Source organism: Pelophylax lessonae (genome assembly GCF_965119305.1).
Source record: "Pelophylax lessonae genome assembly, chromosome: 3".
In the NCBI taxonomy this organism is placed as follows: Eukaryota; Metazoa; Chordata; class Amphibia; order Anura; family Ranidae; genus Pelophylax; species Pelophylax lessonae.
The window spans coordinates 42,947,578-42,967,658 of NC_138770.1; the positions used below are offsets into that span (position 1 = coordinate 42,947,578).

The window sequence follows — 20,081 nt, forward strand, 5'->3', positions numbered from 1 at the left end:
CGCAAAAGTTTTAGGAACCACAAAGGGACGTTTTGGGCCCTCCCAATCTTTGTAGACAAACTTGTCAAAATAGGAGGGATAAGGAAACACTTTTGCCGTGCAAGACAGCTTATGAGTACCAAAAGAAGTGGCCACCTCCCCAGCCGCATCCTCCATCTTAAAAGTCTCCCGCATGGATTTAATCAGTGCATTAACCAGCGCCTTCTCGTGCGCTGCTACAGTTGTGGAGGAATTATCCTCACTATCTGACAGATCAGGGAGCGTGGCTACTAACCCCGCAGGGTGGGCCACACCTATGACGACAGAGCCAGATTCAGGATCTGACGAGGCAGGGGAGGACGGGGTGCACTTTCTGCTAGCCCGCCCGCCCAAAGGCCACCTCCACCAGGGAAACAAAGGACTACAAGACGGCCATCAGTGCATCTTTAGAAAGACTGGGACCCTGAGGAACCTGCTGCCTCCAAGAGAGGGGTCAGGTGGGGAAACATTATTCTGAGACTCCATGAGTGAAAAGGGAGAACCCACCAGCAAAATGTTTCTCACACCGCCAGGGGACTCACCCAACCTGAGGCACCGCACCACCGCAGGGGTACCCAGAGGCAAAGCACCCCACAAGCTGCAGCAGAGGGAGGGAGGGACCCCACCGGAGCTCATTACCCCACCGGAGGAGCACTGGCCTGCACCACAGATAGCCAGGGATCCACGTTCGGCGTCCAGGGGAAAAGGAAACCCAGGAGTGAACACCAGGGGAAAGGCAGGGGCCCCCACAGCCACATTCGCCACCCTAGAGGCTCCACTGTCATGGCCACCTCTCCTGTGCATACCAGACCAAACAAAATGACTGCCGGACTACACAAACATGGCCACTGGGAGAGAAACACCCACAGGCCCCAAAAACATGGCGCTGACCACAGCAAAAAGGCTGCCAAACACGGCGCCTGCGAGGCTCCCAGGGACCAGGAAAAAAGCCCTGGAGCCTAGGGCACAATTCTGCAGCGGGAGAGGGACCTGGGCCACAAGGCCATTACACAGGCATCGCCCACCCACATCAGGGAAGTCCGCCCCACAGCCGGTATGTCCGCCCACCCCCCCCATCGGTACTGTGCTGCACACCAGCATACATCCACAACCGTTCCACTGCGCTACCCTGGATGAGGGGGGGTTTGGTAAGGGTGGTCCACAGGGACCACCAAAACAGAGAGGGGCCTAGGGGGGAAGGAGGGGAACCTGCAGGTCAGACCAACCCGGTAGGGCTATGTTGCGGCCGACCCAGCACGGAGCTCTGATCAGCGTGCACAATAAACAGACTGAGGGGACCACTAGATATAGCTAACCAGCTCATCACCCAGCCCGGCAGTTGATTGTAGATCTCACAGGAAAAACCAAGGAGAGAAAAAAAATGCCATTTAAAAAGGAGAAATTGCTAGTACCAAGGATCCTGGCAGGTTCTTACTCCTGACTAGGCAGAGAAAAAACTGAAGGCCTATAGCAGAGAGGGGGGATGTATACCAGATAGGACTGCCCATAGCATAGCCAAGTGGTTTTCTCTTGTGTTTTTCTCCTGTAGGGGGCGATATAACCCTATGGTTCTGAATATGTAGCGCTGTGTCTGTCATTGGATGAAAGAGAAAAAAGCTTTAATATTATGACATCACTTAAACTCCACACATTGTCTCCATGAGCCAATGTTCTAGATGCTCCATCCCACCAACCTTGTAACAGTGAGGGATGGTGTGATCTTCCTGTGTGGAATCCCGGGAATACAGAGGACGGGGACATCTCTCTGGTGGGTTCCTGGTATTAGGTGGCTCCATCATATCCTTGCGTCCTTCTAAAAACTCCATCACTCCATACTCCTCCTCCTCTTTTTTAAACTCTTCTTTAACAACAATATTATCATTCCCGAGGTTTCCACTCTGAAATACATTATAAAACAAACACTACAGCAAACATGCTATGTATAAATCACAACTACCAATAAATGAAAATTATCTACCTGATGATGGTGAGGGATGGTGTGATCTTCCTGGGTGGAATCCCGGGAATATAGAGGATGGGGACATCTCTCTGGTGGGTTCCTGGTATTAGGTGCCTCCATCATATACTTGTGTCCTTCTAAAAACTCCTCCATTACTCCATACTCCTCATCCTCTTTTTTAAACTCTTCTTTAACAACAATATTATCATCCCAGAGGTTTCGACTCTGAAAGATAAAATAAAAACACTCACTACAGCAAACATGCTATGTATAAATTTACAACTACCAATAAATGTAAATTATCTACCGGATGATGGTGGGGGATGGGGTGATCTTCCTGTGTGGAATCCCGGGAATACAGAGGATGCGGACATCTCTCTGGTGGGTTTCTGTAGCTGGATGACTCCACCACGTTGTCGTTTTGAAACTCTGACTCCTCCATCACTCCAGCTTTATCATTCTCCTCTTTTATCTATTCTTTAATATTAACTTTGGAATCTCTCAGGTCTCCACTCTGAATATTCACTGCTCAAAAAAATGAAGAACACTTTTTAATCAGAGTACAGCACCAACTAAATTAAACTCTGGGATATTGATCTTTTCATTTAAGTAGCATAAGGAGTTGTTAATCAGTTTCAGCTGCTTTGGTGTTAATGAATTTACCAACAGGTGCACTAGATGGGCAACAATGACACAACCTCCAAAACACACAACCTCCAAAACAGGAATGGTTTTACAGGTAGAGGCCTCTGACTGATTTTTTTCCTTACTCGTCTTTTTGACTGTTTTTCACTAGTTTTGCATTTGGCTGGGGTCAGTGTCACTACTGGTAGAATGAGGCGATACTTGGACCCTATAGAGGTTGCACAGGCAGTCCAACTCCTCCAGGATGGCACATTAATACATGCCATTGCAAGTAGGATTACTGTGTCTCCCAGCACAGTCTCAGGAGCATGGAGGAGATTCCAGGAGACAGGCAGTTACTCTAGGAGAGCTGGACAGGGCTGTTAAAAGGTCCTTAACCTATCAGCAGGATCCGTATCTGCTCCTTTTGCAAGGAGGAACAGGATGAGCACTGCCAGAGCCCTACAAAATTACCTCCAGCAGGCCACTGGTGCGAATGTCTGTGACTAAACAATCAGAAACAGACTTCGTGAGGGTGGTCTAAGGGCCTGACATCCTCTAGTGGGCCCTGTGCTCACTGCCCGGCACCGTGGAGCTCGATTGGCATTTGCCATTGAACAGAATTGACAGGTCCACCACTGGCACCCAGTGCTTTTCACAGATGAGAGCAGGTTCATGATGAGAACATGTGACAGATGTAAAAGGGTCTGGAGAACATTATGCAACCTCTAACATCGTTCAGCATGACTGGTTTGGTGGTGGGTCAGTGATGGTCTGGTGAGGCATATCCATGGAGGGATGCACAGACCTCTACAGGCTAGACAATGGCACCCTGACTGCCAGTAGGTATCGGGATGAAATCCTTGGACCCATTGTCTGACCCTATGCTGGCACAGTGGGTCCTGGGTTTCTCCTGGTGCACTGCAATGCCCGCCCTCGTGTGGTGGGAGTATGCAGCCGGTTCATGGAGGATGAAGGAATTGATACCATTGAATGGCTCCCACGCTCGCCTGACCTAAATCAAATCTAAAACCTCTGGGACATTATGTTTTGGTCCATCTGACGCCACCAGGCTGCACCTCAGTCTGTTCAGGAGCTCAGTGATGCCCTGGTTCAGATCTGGGAGGAAATACCATAGGACACCATCCGTCGTCTCATTAGGAGCATGTCCCGATGGTGTCAGGCATGCATACAAGCACGTGGGGGCCATACACACTACTGAGAACCATTCTGAGTTGCTGCAATGAAATTTCAGCAAAATGGACTAGCCTGCTGCATCATGTTTTCACTTTTTATTTTCGGGGTGTCTTTGAATTCAGCCCTCTGTAGGGTGATAATTTTAATTTCCATCAAACGATGTGGCATTCTTTCATTCCTAACACATTACCCAGTACATACCAGTATAGACTCCAACCAATTACCCAGTCCATACCAGTATAGATCCTAACACATTACCCAGTCCATACCAGTATAGATCCTAACACATTACCCAGTCTTTACCAGTATAGATCCTAACACATTACCCAGTCCATACCAGTATAGATCCTAACACATTACCCAGTCCATACCAGTATAGATCCTAACACATTACCCAGTCCATACCAGTATAGATCCTAACACAATACCCAGTCCATACCAGTATAGATCCTAACACATTACCCAGTCCATACCAGTATAGATCCTAACACAATACCCAGTCCATACCAGTATTGATCCGAACACATTACCCAGTCCATACCAGTATAGATCCTAACACATTACTCAGTCCATATCAGTATAGATCCTAACACATTACCCATTCCATACCAGTATAGACCCTAACACATTACCCATTCCATACTAGTATAGACCCTAACACATTACCCAGTCCATATCAGTATAGATCCTAACACATTACCCAGTCCATACCAGTATAGATCCTAACACATTACCCAGTCCATATCAGTATACATCCTAACACATTACCGGTCCGAACCAGTATAAATCCTAACACATTACCCAGTCCATACCAGTATAGATCCTAACACATTACCCAGTCCATATCAGTATAGATCCTACCACATTACCCAGTCCATATCATCCTAACACATTACCCAGTCCATATCAGTATAGATCCTACCACATTACCCAGTCCATATCAGTATAGATATCCAGCATTAAATTTTTCCTCATTGAGATCCAATGAGTTTTCAGTGTTCCATTAATTTTTTTAGCAGTGTATAATAAAAATAACATTATTTGTAACAATGCAGATAATGTACAGATCCTAATGATACTATCAGTAATTGTTCCTCATCTACCTGATGATGGTGAGGGATGGTTTGACCTTCCTGTGTGGAATCCCGGGAATACAGAGGACGGGGATATCTCTCTGGTGGGTTCCTGGTATTAGGTGACTCCATCATATTCTTGTGTCCTACTGAAAACTCCTCCATCACACCATACACCTCATCCTACTCTTTATACTCTTCTCAGTGACGGTCATATGATCACCAGATTTCACAGGAGGAAAATTCTATAATTGAACACAATTAGTAAAATCAAACGGCATTCCCAGAATCATTTGCACCTCTCCAGTCAGGGCTGTGTGTTAATAGAGATAAGAACCATAAAAGCCATCCACAATTTGGCCCCCAGCTACATCATCAACCTAGTCTCAAAATACCTACCAAATCATCCTTTTCGTTCCTCCCAAGACCTCCTCCTCTCTAGCTCCCTTGTCACCTCATCCCATACTCGCCTCCAGGACCCCTCGGAGCTTCTCCCACCCTTTGGAACTCTCTACCCCAATCTGTCCAACTATCTCCTACCCTGTCAACTTGCAGACAATCCCTGAAAACTCATATCTTCAGAAAAGCCTATCTGGCCCCCACCTAATAACTGAACTGTACAATTATTTTCTCCATCAGCCCATCCCCCACAGTTATTACCTCTTGTATCTCTTGATCCTCCATCTTAGATTGTAAGCTCTAATGAGCAGGGCTCTCTAATTCCTACTGTTTTAAATTCTATTGTAATTGTACTGTCTGCCCTAATGTTGAAAAGCGCTGTGTAAACTGTCGGCCCTATATAAATCCTGTAAAATAATAATAATAAGAGCGGTGCCACGTGACCTCCTAGAATCCTTACGTCACCATTCAGGTCTTCATTTTGTTAAAGCCCCTCTTCAGGACAGAGGTATCTACTGTGACAATGCGAGGCCCTCCCACTGTGAAAAGGGAAGTAGATATGGCACAGATTTTTCACATATGCAGAGCATGGAACTACAGAATATTGATTCTGAATGCAGAAAGGTGGTTGTACAACTTTCTCCCGGTTTTGATATTACCAGATTGAAATCTCCAACCTCCAAAACCCAAAGTGTTTTAGGAGGGAAGAAATCGCCCACCCAGTGTTCAGGTCTTGCAGGATACCAGCAGGCTAGGGGAACCAGGAGTGCTAAAAGACCAAGTAGAGTGACACAGAAACACACAGGTACTCTATTGACCAGTCAGAGGGTTATTAGGAGGAGGAGCTGTGAAGACAGTCTGATGTCATAGCATTCTCTGACTCTGGCTGGAGGAACACTGGGAAGAAGAGCTGTGATGTCATAGAGTTCACCAACTCCAGAAGGAGGAACATTAAGAGGAGGAGCTGTGAGATCAGTGTGATGTCAAAGGATTCTGTAACTCTGGATATAGGGACATTGGGGGAAGAACAGTGAGGTTAGTGTGAGCCAGTGTGACGTCAGAGAATTCTCTGATTCCAGATAAAGGCACATTGGGAAGAGGAGCTGCGAGGTCAGTGTGATGTCATAGAATTATCTGACTTCAGATGGAGGGATATTAAGAGGAGGAGCTGTGAGGTTAGTGTGAGGTTATAGAATTCTTTGGATTCCAGTTGGAGGGACATTGGGAAGAGGAGTTGTGAGGTCAGTGTGATGTCATAGGATTCTATGACTTCAGATGGAGGGACATTGGGAGGAGGAGCTGTGAGGTCAGTGTGACGCCATAGAATTCTCTGACTCCAGAAGGAGGGACATTGGGAGGAGGAGATGTGAGGTCAGTGTGATGTCATAGAATTATCTGACTTCAGATGGAGGGATATTGGGAGGAGGAGCTGTGAGGTCAGTGTGATGTCATAGAATTCTATGACTCCAGATGGAGGGACATTAGGAGAAGGAGCTGTGAGGTCAGTGTGATGTCATAGAATTCTACGACTCCAGATGGAGGGACATTGGGAAGAGGAGCTGTGAGGTCAGTGTGGGGTCATAGGATTCTCTGACTCTGGTTAGAGGGATATTGGGAGGAGGAGCTGTGAGGTCAGTGTGATGTCACAGGATTCCCTGACTCTGAATAGAGGGACATTGGGAGTAGGAGCTGTGAGGTCAGTGTGATGTCACAGGATTCTCTGACTCTGGTTATGTGGATATTAGGAGGAGGAGCTGTGAGGTTTCTGTACACACAGAATCATTTCTCCAGGGTGCGTTCCACCTCTCTTAAGCTGAAGAATAAACTTTGTCTTTGGACTGTGCCAGGACACATGTTCCTGTGATCTCGGGGAAACTCTGGAGACTTTATTGATCACATTTTAAGATGAATATGAGACTGAGATCATCATGGGAAAATTCATTTTTAGGATATTTACTACAAATGACATACATTTCTTCCAATTTAAATCTCATAAAATAAAGACATACATATTCCAATCCCTTCCCCACCACCAAATAACCCCCCCACCCCCCGCCACTAATAAAAGTCATATAATCCATTAATATAGACTGATGAGGTGAGAAGGTGACATCTCCAAAATGTAAAAAATGCTTTGGCCCCATAAGTGGGGAAATGTTTGGCCTCTGAAGGGGTTAATCTAGGTTTCCACGCTATATATTATCATCTTTACAATATGAGGGAAGACAATACAGTTATAATACAATTCAATACAGGAGGAGTTGGTGGGCCCTGCTCATTAGAGCATACAATCTAGAAGGGAGGGTCAAGTGAAACAAAAGTGGGGGATGAGCTGATGGAGAAAATGGAAGTATAGTCGTTAGGTGTGGGTAGGATTGGCTTCTCTGAAGAGAAGGGTTTTCAGGGATGGTCTAAAAACTAATAGAGTAGGAGATAATCAGACAGATTGGGGTAAGGAGTTCCATAGGATTGGAGAGGCTCTGGAAAAGTCCTGGAGAGGAGTATGGGAGGAGGTGACGAGGGAGCTAGAAAGTAGGAGGTTTTGAGAGGAACGAAGAGAGCGATTAGGTTGGTATTTTGAGACTTAGCTAGTGATGTAGCTGGGGGCTAAATTGTGGATGGCTTCCTAAGATGTAGTTAGTATTTTGAATTTAATTTGTTCGGTGAGCGGAAGCCAGTAGAGGGATTGACAGAGGGGAGTAGCGGACACTGAGCGATTGGTAAGGTGGATGAGTCTGGATGCAGCATTCATGATGGATTGAAGGGGGGATAGCCTATGTATAGGTAAGCCAAGGAGAAGGGAATTGCAGTAGTCGAGGCGCGAGATGACCAGGGAGTGAACTAGGAGTTTTGTTGTGTCTTTGGTTGGAAAGGGGCATATTTTGGAGATGTTGCAGAGGTTAAGATGGCAAGATTTGGACAGTGATTGGATGTGGGGCTTGAAGGAGAGTTCAGAGTCCAGGACAACACCTAGGACCTTGGCATGCGGGGATGGGCTGATAGTAATGCCATCAATATTGACAGAGAGATCAGGGGAAGGGGCACGTGGTGGAGAAAAAATTATAAGTTCAGTTTTGGATAGATTGAGTTTGAGGAAGTGATGTGACATCCAGACCGATATATCAGATAGTAAATTTGTAATACGTGAGGAGATTGAGAGAGTGAGATGAGGGGTGGATAAATAGAATTAGGTATCATTAGCATAGAGATGGTATTGGAAGCCGTGGGAGGCTATCAGCTGACCCAGAGAGGAGGTGTAGATTGAAAATAAGAGAGGTCCAAGAACAGAACCTTGGGGGACCCCAACAGAGAAAGGAAGAGGAGAGGAGGAAGTAGAATTGTAAGTAACGCTAAAGGTAAGGTTGGATAAGTAGGAAGAGAACCAGTGAAGAGTACAGTCACAAAGACCAAAGGCGTGGAGTTTTTTGAGGAGGAAGGGGAGGGTCAACCGTATCAAAGGCAGCAGAAAGGTCCAGGAGTAGGAGTACAGAGTAGTTTCCATTGGTTTTGGCCATTAGTAGATTGTTTGTTAGTTTTAGAAGAGCTGTTTCTGTGGAGTGTTGAGGCCGAAATCCAGACTGAAGGGGATCAAGAAGGCTATTCTCGGCAAGGTTGTCGCACAGTCGGTTGTAGACCAGATTTTCAAGGAGTTTGGATAAAAAGGGGAGCAAGGAAATAGGGCGTAGGTTGTTAAGATTGGTTGGGTCCAGTGAGGGCTTTTTAGGTATGGGGCTGACTAGTGCATGTTTTAGAGAGTTGGGGAAGATGCCAGAAGAGAGGGAGATTGAAGATGTGGGTTAGAGAGCGTAGAATAGGGCCAGAGGGTGAATGTAGCATTTGCGAGGGAACAGGATCCAGAGGTCAGGTGGTTAAGTGGACGTCAGCAAGTAGTTTAGCAACCTCGTCTATGATGGTGGGGTTGAATGAGGGAAGTAGTGATTGCACCTGTGGGCATGAAGCGTAAAGCATGGAAGGTATCTGAACAGCAGAGATCTCCTCACGAATTGTATCAATCTTCTATTTGAAGTGGTTGGCGATCTCCTTTGCAGTGAGTAAGTTTGTGGGTGGAGGACGAAGTACAGGATTAAAGGTAGCGAAGTTTTGCCGGGGGCGGGATTACAAGTTCTTAATGAGAGTGATAATATTAGGTCTACTTGACATTGTGGAGACTGGAATTGTATTTTTGGAGGGCAGATTTATATTGGTTGAAATCTTTCTGAGACCATATATATATGTATGTGTGTATCATGATCTGCTGGAGATAAAAGACATCACAGTGACTATGGAGGAGGAGGATGGATATGACGGGGGGGGGGGGGGGGGGTTACTGGGTGTAAATAGAAAATAAGATCTTATTACCTCCTCTGCTGCCACTTCCAGCAATGTCTCCTCTCTACTTCCTCCTGACTCAACTTCTTTTCTCTTTATACCTGACATCACTTCCTGTCTGTATCCAAAATCACTTCCTGTCTTCCATAGAGACTTCCTTTCTGGCTAAAAGTAAGATTACCACCTTGTGGAGCTCAGAGGAACTGCAACCCTGGTGAACATCTCATAGTGTGAACACGGTGTTCCGTGAAAAAACCATACCCGTAAAAAATCCATACCCTTGTCACTTCCGGTGCACCTACGTCAGCACCTAACTCATTGAACAGCTGAGGGCCTGACAAGTGTGCATGCTCGGAGGGTATGGATTTATCACGGTAGTGTGTGTAACGTTACACTTGCCGCCGTTACATTATAACAGCTCCTCTGCAACATGAGTCATCTCCGCTCCTATCCCTGTCACTTCCCTGATCTCGGCTAATAAATATAAAAGCGGATCACGGAGCCGAGATCTCCGTCATTTAGATTTCATACATCCGCCGCCGCTTTTACATTTACTAGCCGAGATCAGGGAAGTGACAGGGATAGGAGCAGAGATGACTCATGTTGCAGCCCAGCTGTTTTAATGTAACCGCCGCAAGTGTAACGTTACACACACTACCATGATAAAACCATACCCTCCGAGCATGCGCACTTGTCAGGCCCTCAGCTGTTCAATGACGTATCCGGGGCTGTGAGCATGCGCACTGCTACGCTGCTCAGCTTTTCCTGACAGGAAGTGACGTGGGTATGGATTTCTCACGGGGTATGGTTTTCGAACGTTACAACAGCCTTGTGCTGTGTGTGTATGTACTGTATATCCTTAAAGATGGGTCATTACTGCCTAGTCCACCCTTCTCAGCCAGGGTTCCTCCAAAGATTTCTAGGGGTTCCTTGAGCAATCAACCAATGGTTGGTTTAATATTGTTGATTAAATGAAAGTGTTTGTTACCCCAGCATTTCATATTCCTAATATGTGTCTGCTGTATCATGTACTTGTATGAGAAAGTATCCTTTCTCTTTGTATTGCTTCCTTTGCGTAAAATCCCTGGTGATCCTGCTAGTCCCTCTGCTTTCCTATTAAAAACTGACCACACTAAGCAAAACACACCATGGTCAGTTATCTAGGTGTGCTGGGAACCTTCTCTCCTCCAATGATCAGACTTGTCCTGACAACCCTCCACCCACACAGCCTTTCACTGGGAAGACCAGTGTGCTGCTGTTTCTCCTCCCCTAGATATTATGCAGCGGTGAACAGAGGGAATGTGATCACTTCTAAAAAGAAAAAAAAAAGGCATTTATAATGTTTTTTTTTACATCTATACAAAAATTATTACATAGTTACATAGTTAGTGAGGTTGAAAAAAGACATCAGTCCATCCAGTTCAACCTATGATGTGTGTGTGTGTTTGCTTTTAACCATACATTGTATACCCCTGTATGTTGTGGTCTTTAAGGTGCCCATCTAATAGTTTTTTGAAACTATCGATGCTCCCTGCTGATACGGCTGTTTGCGGAAGAGAATTGCTCATCCTTACTGCTCTGACAGTGAAGAACCCCCTACGTACTTTTGCCTTTTAATTTCTATTTAAACCACTTGCTGACCACCTAACGCAGATTTACTGTGGCAGGTCGGCTCGGCTGCGCATAATCACATAGATCTACGTGCAGGTGTGCACGTGGTCTCGGCCGATCGCGGGAGAAGCCGGCCTCCTGAGATCTTTGGCTAGACTGACAGGAGAGCCGTCTGGTATGTAAACAATGTAGGACGTCTCTCCTGTCAGAGAGGCAGGGAAAGATCGTGTGATTCAGCTAAGCTCACCGATCTCTCTCTGCCTCTGTTCATTCCTTCCCCACACAGTTAGAAAGCACATATAGGGAACATATTTAACCCCTTGATCACCCCCAGTGTTAACCCCTTCCCTGCCAGTGTCATTTATACAGTAACAGTGCATATTATTTAGCACTGATCACTGTATTAATGTCACTGGTCCCCAAAAAGTGTAATTTAAGTGTCAGATTTGTCCGTCGCAATGTCACAGTCCCGATAAAAATCGCTGATCACCGCCATTATTAATAAAATAAATAAATAAATAAAAAGTCCAAAAATATATCCTATAGTTTGTAGGCGCGATTACTTTTGCGCAAACCAATTATTATGCGCTTTTTGGGATTTTTTTTTTACCAAAAATATGTAGCAGAATACCAATTGGCCTAAACTGATAAAAAAAATAGATTTTTTAAATTTCTTTATTGGGAATGTTTTATAGCAGAAAGTAAAAAATATTGTTTTTTACTTTCAGAACTGTCGCTCTTTTTTTGTTTATAGTGCAAACAATAGAAACTGCAGAGGTGATCAAATACCACCAAAAGAAAGCTCTGTTTGTGGGGAGAAAAGGACATCCATTTCATTTGGGTACAGCATCGCACAACAGAGCAATTTTCAGTTAAAGTAATGCAGCGCAGAATCGCAAAAAATGGTCTGGTCATTAAGGGGTAAAACCTTCCAGAGCTAAAGTGGTTAAACTGATTGCAGTGTTTTACAAGGTGATTACTATGATGATGGTGATTAGTAGGACCTTATTTATTAGTTTGAAACCATGCAGATGAAAGAAAATAAAAAGTCTATAAAAAAAAAAACTTGTTGGACGAACGTAACAAACCTTTTCCCACCCATGACAAACCCTGGCCGTATTTTAATCAAGACGGTAATTTCCGTTGATCGTCAGCTCCATCTAGTGGATTTATTGTGGTCATTTTCCTGAAATACCTCCATAAGGAAAAAATATTGCAATACCAAATTATGGCCACTAGATGGAGACAATGATCATAGGACAACACTACGAAATACAGTATATAGATAGATATATATCTATCTATATATAAATATATATGTTTGGGGGTTCTAAGTAGTTTTCTAGCAAACAATACTGATTTTAACTTGTGAGCAACAAATGTCAGAAAAAGGCTTAGGCATTAAGAGGTTAAAAACGAAGCAGTGCACCTAGGCCTGATCTCAGCCCCACCGCACCGTACACCAGCGGCTACATTGCAATGCAGTGGCTGGTGTGAACGAGCCCTTAGTGTTTGTGAAAGCTTGCACCACAACATTTTTTCAGCCAACAAAAGGTAATGACTCCATTTTAATTTTTCTACTGCTCTCACTGGCCAACACATCCAGTGTACATGGTACAATGCTTCCACAGTGAGTAACAATTCCCTCACTCAGAAAAGGAAACTGGTTTCTCACCAACGTGCAATCTCTGATGTCTGTAAAGGCTGGACTTCTGAGAAAAAAATATCCCGCACTCAGGATACTAATACGGCTTCTTACCTGTGTGAGTCTTCTGATGTGTCACAAGTTCTAAATTGTTTACAAAACATTTCCCGCACTCAGTACAGGAACATAGCTTCTCTCCTTTGTGAGACTTTTGATGTATGATAAGATTGGACTCTGCACTCAGGACAGGAATACGGCTTCTCCCCTGTGTGAATTTTCTGATGTGTGTAAAGAGAGGACTTCTCTGAAAAACATTTCCCACACTCAAGACAGAAAAAAAGGCTTCTCCCCTGTGTGAGATCTTTGATGTTTAACAAGGTTTGATTTCTCTACAAAACATTTCCCACACTCAGGACAGCAAAATGGCATCTCCCCTGTGTGAGATCTCTGATGTGTGACAAGTTCTGATTTTTTTACAAAGCATTTCTCACACTCAGGACAGGAATACGGCTTCTCCCCTGTGTGAATTTTCTGATGTGTGTAAAGAGAGGACTTCTCTGAAAAATATTTCCCACGCTCAAGACAGAAAAAAAGGCTTCTCCCCTGTGTGAGATCTTTGATGTTTAACAAGGTTTGATTTCTCTACAAAACATTTCCCACACTCAGGACAGCAAAATGGCATCTCCCCTGTGTGAGATCTCTGATGTGTGACAAGTTCTGATTTTTTTTACAAAGCATTTCTCACACTCAGGACAGGAATACGGCTTCTCCCCTGTGTGAATTTTCTGATGTGTGTAAAGAGAGGACTTCTCTGAAAAATATTTCCCACGCTCAAGACAGAAAAAAAGGCTTCTCCCCTGTGTGAGATCTTTGATGTTTAATAAGGTTTGATTTCTCTACAAAACATTTCCCACACTCAGGACAGCAAAATGGCATCTCCCCTGTGTGAGATCTCTGATGTGTGACAAGTAATGTTTTTTGTATAAAACATTTCCCACACTCAAGACAGGAATACGGCTTCTCACCCGTGTGCTATCTCTGATGTGTGTAAAGAGAGGACTTCTGTGAAAAACATTTCCCACACTCAAGACAGGAATATGTTTTTTTCCCCCATGTGAGACCTTTGATGTCTGACAAGTTTTGATTTTTTTTACAAAGCATTTCTCACTCAGGACAGGAATATGTTTTTTCCCCAGTGTGAGATCTCTGATGTATGGAAAGACTGGACTTCTCTGAAAAACATTTCCTGCACTCAGAGCAGGAATACGGCTTCTCCCCTGTGTGAGATTTCATATGCTCATTAAGACTAGATTTAAATTGTAATTGCTTTCCGCACTCAGTACAGGGAAACCTTTTATCTGTTGGAAGGACGGCACCGTCCCTCACAGTCTGAGGTGCCTCAGGATAAGAGGAATACGATGGTTCGGCACCGCCCCTCAGAGTCTGAGGTTCCTCAGGATAAGAGGAATACGATGGTCCGGCATCATCCCTCACAGTCTGAGGTTCCTCAGGAGAAGAGGAATATGATGGTCCATCTACACTGTGTGGTGCCGGATGGACATTTGAGATAGCCGGGTTTTCTCCTGGACTATACTATGTGATGTCCTCATCTTCTACTTTACAGACAAAGTGAGACAATCCTCTGAGGTTTTCCTCATCTCCCGTCCATCTATTAAAATAGAAATAAAAAGATTATTACTAGACATGAGCAGATTGGTTCCCCCGAAACCAGGACTCCGCCCACATCAAGCAGCTTTGTCTCTGAGGATCTTACAATTCCACCCTCAAGGTAACTAGTAAATGGGTCCTCTGATCTCCTACCAGTTCATTTCTTTATTTATGGACCTTAGTCAGAGAGTGAGGAAACAACGAGAACTGCCTATTATAGGAGTGACAGTGATGAGGGGATTATAGGACGAGCGTCCCCTCCCCCTCTATCACTCATTGCCATCTTCCCAACACAAGAAGTCCTGCACTTCCTTAATTCATCCATGATTAATTAATGAATAACAGTGGGGTTGAGCCCCACCAGAGGTCAGAGAGTGAGGATGGGGGGAGAACAACAAAGATGAAGACTGGACAGATCCTGAAGACCACCACCATTGGGTTATTGACTCCTCCAGCATTATCACTTTCTGTTTAAGGTTCCAAAGATTGAGGATGTTATCACATTATTATCAACATGTAAAAGTCTGTGCTCCAATCAAATCATCAGATATAAAATGTCCAGCTGGTAGACAATGGGTGTAGCAAAAAATAAATTGTATATACAGTAGCAGTGGGTACATGATAGAGAACAGAAGACAGGACTATGCAACGTACAATTTATTATATAAGATACAAAAGATAGTATATAGTATAAGAATTATTTAATGTACAACAGAGTATGTAGTGCAGGGGTCAGGATTATATAACGTACATATTGCCCATCATACATTAAACAATGTAATGGTCAAGACTCATAATATTGGTTTTCAGCAACCAGTGGAAGCGTAAATGTTTACTTATCTGAGACAAGCTGAAGAGGTCCCACACCGCTACCTCCCATCTCCTGAGACTGCACTCAGTGACTTCGGTCTGAGACTATACAGACATATCCCTCCACCCGGCACAGCCAGCAGACAACAGAGCACGTAACGCTGGGAGAATTGCTTTATCAGAGATCTTTCTAGACCCAGGCATGGAACAGAAGACCCAAGGTACATGCTACAGGTGCCTAAGTTGATCAATCTAGTCCAGATACATACCCTATGTCTGCAGCACAGAGAAGGAAGATTAACCCGGGAGAAATACAGGATGAGGAACACGGCTCAGCAAAGCATACCTCCCAACTGTACTGGATTCGCCAGAACTGTTCCAGGATTTGATGCAAGTCCTGGTGAATGAAAGGTTTGTCCAGGAGTGGAGCCCAGTGCTGGAGCAGGTTCCAGCACTGGGCTCCAGTGGCTTGCCCACGAGCATGCACTAGTGCGGGAACCAGTAGCACCCGCCCTGCGGCTTGTGTGGGGTGTCTAGGGTCCCGCAAGTATAGCTTTGCAAGTGTGACACGCAGCCAGCAGTGAGAGATGCCGGCTGCCTCAGTCATACTCAGTGCACAGTGGCTTGCAGCTGAACCCACCTCCTCCTCCTCTTTGGCTGTGATGCTTTACTGCACACAGACAGGAGGGGGAGGCAGGGAGGAGTCATGGTAGGGGCGGATTAGGCCTGGGGACAGGGTGGCAATTTCCCCCGGCCACTCTGATGCCAAACAAAGGATGCAGACATGTGCAGTTCCAGACAAGGCGCCATCTCCTAGCAACCCGCGCTGGGCTCACATGACTGGCCAGTTGCCTTACTCTCTTCCCTCTCACCATCTTGTCCATGATGGAGAGCCCGCCCACTGATTGCTGGATTCAAGAGCAGAGATGGAGCCACCTGCTGTCAGCCTGAAGGTACCTGGATGAGGGGTCCATGTGACCAGGGGGAGGGGGGCAATTACTGGGGAGTGTACAGAGTAAAGGGGGAAAGATTGCGGGGTGTAAGAGTACAGAGGGATAGACTGGGGGGGGGGTGGAAGGGTAAAGGGGAATAGACTGGGGGGGGGTGATTTTTGCTAGGAGGAGGAATGGGGGGGAGGATTTGTGCAAGGAGGGGGTGGTGGGATTTGGGTAAAAAATGGGGGTGGGGACTTGATTCCCTGTACCCTACCCTACTGACTCCTGTCCTCCATCCTGCTAATCTCTGTACTCTTCCCTACTGACCCCATTTTCCATCCTGCTGACCCCTGTACCCTGCCCTACTGACTACTTGTCTTCCATCTTGCTGACCCCTGTACCCTGCCCTACTGACTCCTGTACCCTGCCCTACTGACTCCTTGTCTTCCGTCTTGCTGACTCCTGTACCTTGCCCTACTGACCCCCTCCGTCTTCCATCCTGCTGACTCCTTTATACTGCCCCACTAACCCCCTATCCTCTGTCTTGCTAATCCCTGTCCTCTGCCCTTATGATCCCACTTCTCTGCCACACTGACCCTTGGGCTCTGCCCTGCTGACCCCCGTACACTGCCCTGCAGACCCTTCTCCTCTGCCATGCTGATTCCTGTCCTCCACCCTGATAACCCCTGCTCTCCAGACAACTGACCCCATCCGGGTTTTGTTTAACCACACTCCTTAAGCTCCTCCCACTGTTAGGAGTTTGGCCAAACCCCCATTCTGAAGTTCAAAAGTATAGAGGCATGGAAAAGTGACCAGGGTATTACAGGCTGATATCACCTCTCGCCCTCTCTCTCCAGCCCTATTTGCCATTGGGCAAGTGGCAGAGGCACTTCGTACTTCCCCGTATATCGAGTGGCTGCGTGTTAGCTGGCTGGAGAAGAGGGTAGCACTGTATGCAGATGACATGCTGCTATTCCTAAATGATGTCAGCCCATCCCTACACGGGGCCTTACAAGTCCTCGATTAATTCTCCTCGGTCACGGCCTTGGAGTTGACTGGACCCAATCCCTGGTATTCCCCACAGACCCAACGGCCCTAACTGAAGCCCCTCCTAATCTTCCCCTACGGTGGGTTGAAAGCTTTAGATATCTTCTAGGGGTTGATATATCCAGTCAAGCTTTAGATGACCTGTCCCTAACAACCCTAACCCTGGTGGTACAGGAGGTCAGGCTAAGACTAACAGCATGAGAGTTCCTCCTCCTATCCCTATTAGGATGCATTAACCTGCTCAAAATGAAGATTCTACCTAAATTCACATACCTGTTCTGCCACTCCCCACAATGGATAACTAAATCCTTCTTTACGAAACTGAATCAATTATTCTTCCTTTGGGGCCCTCAAACCTCAAGATATAAATGGCCCACACTCATGCACCCTGCCTCCCAAGGTGGCCTGGCCCTTCCTGACTTGCATAAACATTTTTTGGCCACCCAGCTTGTCACGGGGGCCTGGTGGTTGAACCCTGATGTCATCAATCCACCGGTGATGGTTGAGGCGGCTGTGGTGGAATCCCTGGAGGCGTTGAAATTCCTTTTTTTTGTGGTCCTCACACCCCTTACCCATTAACTCCTTCCATGATCACCACTATTCGGGCCTGGGAGGTGGGTCTCAAATATGAACACTACCTCAAACATACAGTTTCCCCTAATGCCCCCCCCCCCCCATGGCGTAATCCCAACCTACCTGAATTCCACAAACTATTAGAGCCGTATGCCCGGACTAAATTCACCATTAAAACGATGTCCCAGATTGCGGTATACCAATCCCTGGCACTCTTGCCTTTACTATCCTCAAAATTTATTATCCCAGACACCTTTTCATTCCGTTATTTCCCATGCCTTTGGTAGCCAATTCCCCCACTCTGGCCCTCAGGTGATACAATCTACACTAGAAGATGTGTTAAGATCTGAATGTGTGACAAAACCCACTTCTCGGTTATACTCTCATTTGATGCTAGTATCTCTGCCTACTCTGGGGGGACTCAGGGCCAGATGGCATTGTGACATCCTGGAGCTTAATGATTACGACTGGGATGATATCTTGGACTTTCCCTTCTGTTCATTGGTTTCCCTGTGGGACCGATTAATCCAATTTAAACTGGTCCATGGGGCATAGTTTACTCCTTACAGGTTACACAAAATGAACTCCAGCCCTTTCCCTGGGTCCTGGCGGTGTGGAGGAGTTCAAGGGGACTTTGCCCATATTTTCTGGACCTGCCTGGTCATCGTTGGGTTCTAGGAGGAAATATCAGCCTTCATTCATCTGGTCAGTGCCCTATCCCTACAGCCATCCATGTCCATCTGTATACTTGGACTAGTTGAACAATCAATCCCCACAGTCACTGGGCGCACCATGGTAGGTTTGCTCCTGTTCTATGCCAGGAAGGCCATTGGGCTTTATTGGAAGGAGTCCTCTCCTCTGTCCCTTTCTTTTTGGAAGCAGCTGGAAAAACAATAGCTTGCCTCTTTATAAGGATACTTATACACAGAGGCTATCTGATAAGGTATGGTTCAAATGGCTAGCTGAGCCCTCTACAGTTTCCGAGGAGGCTTCGGTTTGATGTGTCTCTAATTAATGTCATTGTTTGGTTCACAAGTTGTCTCATACTTACTCCACACAGGCTTGCATTGACTTATATTTAGAAGTGATTGCCTGTGCCTATACTTGGCCTATGGGAGCCAGGCCTTCCTCTCCAGAACTGACCCTCATATGGTCTTGCTACATATAAATCTTAAGTACTGTATAATGCACTCTCCTGCAAGGGTCACTTTAATGTCTATGCTTAATTGTGTGTATTTGTTATATGTTGATGGTGTTTAAACCATTGAAAACGTTTAAAAAAAAAAAAAAAGTGGGGTTTGCCTCTGCACCACCATTGAACTGTCTGACCAGCTGCTGGGAGACTTGATTGCCATTAGTGGAGTATCATCAGGCAGATTTGTTCAACTCATATGGCTGTGATGGGTGTGCACCTTTATTAGACCCTTGGCTGCCATCTTGTGGACATACAGACTCCCTGCATGCTTTTCAATGCAGAATTAGGAAAGGCCCTGAAATCTGGACGTGTGGAATGGAAAGATATGGCAGCAAAGGTTGAAGCTACCATGAGCTCTCCAGAACCCGAAGGGGAAAGGATCAGACTGCTGAAAAAGACAAGTCCAAGTCTAGCTTCTCATCGCAAGATTTTTCCGGCTACCGGACTTCATCATGGTGAGAGGGTGGACATGGTTCAGGGAACTGATGGAGGAAGAAGGGTCCTGATGAGTGAACAGGGATTCTGCAAATGCATAGAGCCTATAGATGCCAAGATATACTGATCATGTACTTATTTATGAAATATTACTTAACCATTATAATATGAATTGTTTTACTTTATGAATTTTTTTAGGTCAGCTCTCTTTATCTATGTCTGTATCATATCCTGAAATTGATTTTATGTATTTGTGTCAATCACAGAATATGCAAAATGGGATTTTTGACTTACTGTAAAATCAATTTCTTTGATGTTCATTGACGGACACAGCTCCTGATTTTCTTGATCATTCGGTTATACTGCCCCCTACAGGAGTAAGACACTAGGCAGAAAAAAAAAAACTGGTCTACGTCTATGGGCAGTCCCAGGAAGTATACTCCCCCTCTCTGCTATAGGTTTTGTTACAAGCAGTGTCAGAAGAAATACAACTCCATAGAGGGGTGGGTGCCGTGTCTGTCAATGAACAGAGAAATGGATTTTATAAGTCACAAATCCCTTT

The 20,081-nt window shown here is 45.5% G+C and overlaps 1 protein-coding gene and 1 pseudogene across 2 annotated transcripts in view; one reads left to right on the forward strand and one right to left on the reverse strand.

The window, feature by feature from the left end:
• LOC309550683 (uncharacterized protein) overlaps positions 1-20,081 on the forward strand; it is a 3,164,715-nt gene that overhangs the window by 2,235,901 nt on the left and 908,733 nt on the right. The gene's annotated exons all lie outside the window — the stretch shown is intronic.
• LOC309550793 overlaps positions 1-20,081 on the reverse strand; it is a 1,525,103-nt pseudogene that overhangs the window by 524,348 nt on the left and 980,674 nt on the right. The window contains exon 18 of the transcript XR_014226173.1: positions 13,090-14,133. The product of XR_014226173.1 is annotated as an uncharacterized misc_RNA (transcript). The remainder of the gene's footprint in view (positions 1-13,089; positions 14,134-20,081) is intronic.